Source organism: Aplysia californica, unplaced genomic scaffold (genome assembly GCF_000002075.1).
Source record: "Aplysia californica isolate F4 #8 unplaced genomic scaffold, AplCal3.0 scaffold00454, whole genome shotgun sequence".
Classification (NCBI taxonomy): domain Eukaryota; kingdom Metazoa; phylum Mollusca; class Gastropoda; order Aplysiida; family Aplysiidae; genus Aplysia; species Aplysia californica.
The window spans coordinates 410,513-413,104 of NW_004797724.1; positions in this window are offsets into that span (position 1 = coordinate 410,513).

Here is a 2,592-nt window from a genome sequence, read left to right on the forward strand (position 1 = left end):
TGATAGATTTCTGTCTCAAGAAAGTCGAAATGTACGACATGCATGAGTTTGTTGGCTATGAATCTCACACTCTAAGTATATGGGTATTTTCCTGCAATAAAATTTTAATGGCTTGCTATTGTTAGTAAGCCCTGTTGTGAAGATCTACTTCAAAATAAGTTCAACAGACACTCTTTGTTCTCATTTGCTCTATTGTTCATGCTATCACCTATTCAGCATTGATTGGTATAAAAATATCCAGTCTAGTGATGATACAATAATTTTGCAGTTCTTTAGAATTCTGCGCTATGTTGGATCAGAGAGGTCGGAACTAGTTATGAATATGTTATTGACAAATTACATCATATTATGATGCACAAAATTCACTGCTGTGAGAAAAAAGGCAGACAGGATCGGTGGAAAGGAGCGGCAGTTATTTAGAGTAGAAGGTAGTCTAATGGAGGGGCTGAAACGTTGGCACTGTTTGTAATTCATCTTGTGCTCACCAGCCATGGGTGTGCCACTGTCAGTTACTGATTATTATCAGCCATAAACTAATCTCCACACATTACTAAGTGGTACCTCTCATTTCCATCCCTTTCCTATCCACGTCAAGCTGAATTCAGCTCCTTCTGAAAAAAAAATTTCTCTAAATAAAAAAAAATTCAATATTTGGTTAAATATGAGTCGCATAGTGATGCTCGGGCTAATTTGATAATGGTGATGAAGGAGAAACATCCTTCATCCTCTTTTGTCTGGTGTTTGGTAGAGTTTGGATTATGTGAGCTCCACTGTACATGATGAAAGAAACAAGAATTTAAAGGCGCCTTGAAGGAGGTGTTACTTCCCACAGTGTTCTAGACATTGTGAAGGTAATTTTGTTTTGCACAGTTTGAACATTTTCGTCATTGATCATGCCCTGTAAAGTATTCATTCATTTGAATATTAAATGCACAAGTTTCCTGAAAGTTGCGTGTTCATTTCTAACAGTCATTCTTGTACAGTAACTAAACTTTGTAAATGGAATTGTGTTTTATCTTTTAAATTAATTTTAATTACTGCTGTTGGAAAGTGAGCCTTCTTGTATAGTCTCTGGCCTTTCTCCTTCTTTGTAATGAATACAGTAGTAGTAGTCTCCGCCTAAGATCCCACCGCTTACGATCCCAATTCGCTTAAGATCCCGCTATTTTAAGAAAACATAATTTTTACTATACGAAAGTCACCCCTAAGTTCCCACTCTGATTCACTCTAAAGGTCTACATGCGGCTAAGATCCCGCATTGCAGATCATAATTTCGGAACAAAAACGCGGGTGGGCACAGCCGATCAACCAAGAGTGAAAACTTAAGATCAATAAACTGTCCGTCGCGTTAAAGATCAGCCACTATCGTGAATGTGACCGCGTACACGTAAAACTCTATGAAGCGATGCAATGTTTGCCCCAGACGGGATCACACCGATGTGTGAACTGAGCGACACGTTTGTTTTCCCAACACATCGCACTCACACCTGAGCTCTCCCCCTAAACTTACTTCACTCTCTGGGTGGGTAGGGCCTACACGTTCGCTCTAGGCGGGATCACATCGAACCGTGAACTCTTCCTTGACCACTGAAGCAATTGTCTCTACTCCCGAATTTGCGAGACAAGACGGAATTTTAATTGGTGTTTTCACAACGTAATGGCGTGTAACGACAAAGGTGGTGGGGGCGGGGGGAACTGGGTCACAGATGGAAAGCTATAAATTTTCCACTGGGAAAGGAGAGGGGCAACTGGATAAACATAGATCTCGAGACTCTTGATAGGATAATTAGTGAAAATGGCACGTCTCATGCCGCTATGCACTGTGATAGGTCATCACTCTGCTTGCCATATGCCATAAACCCACCAAGGGGTCACGTCAGTTCATTTTAGAGTGGAGGGAGACCATTTTACTGATTGTGAGCCGTAATATGAGTCACCGTAGATTCTTCCCTCAATTCGTCGGTTAAGATCCCGGTTCGCTTAAGATCCCGCATTTCTTTGCTCCCGAGCACCGGGATCTTAGGCGGAGACTACTGTATTGCTACATGATTTATTGCTAAAATCTGTTCCTGGTGAAATAATGCTGTTATTGTTGTTGTACATGGAAGTGCAAATAGTAAAAAAAAACCAAAAACAAAGAAATCTTGTTTCATAAGGGCAAGATGCAGAAACTCTTGTTATATTTTTTGGTAGGCCTACACCTTAAACATTTTTACAGGAAAGGAGGTGAAAGGAGGCAATTTTAGAGAAAAAAATGTCCTTCGCTATCCGGAATCGAACCCGGGACCTATTGATTGAGAGGCGAATACCTTAACCTCTAGGCCGCAAGAGCCCCTTCTGTAGGCCTAGTCCTGCTATGATAACATCACCAATCTGCAGATTTCTCTTTCCTTTTTATATTATTTTCAAAGACTATTTGAAGATGAGTCACTTCTATTTTTTTAACTAAATGGACACGAGGCCAGTGTATGTTATTGACAAGGTATAAACATGTTATAAAATTCCATCTTCTTTGCTGTGAGAGGCTGGCTAAATGAATGCTAGCTTGGAGTAAGATACCTAGTTTTAGACAAATAGCGGTATGCTTGGGGG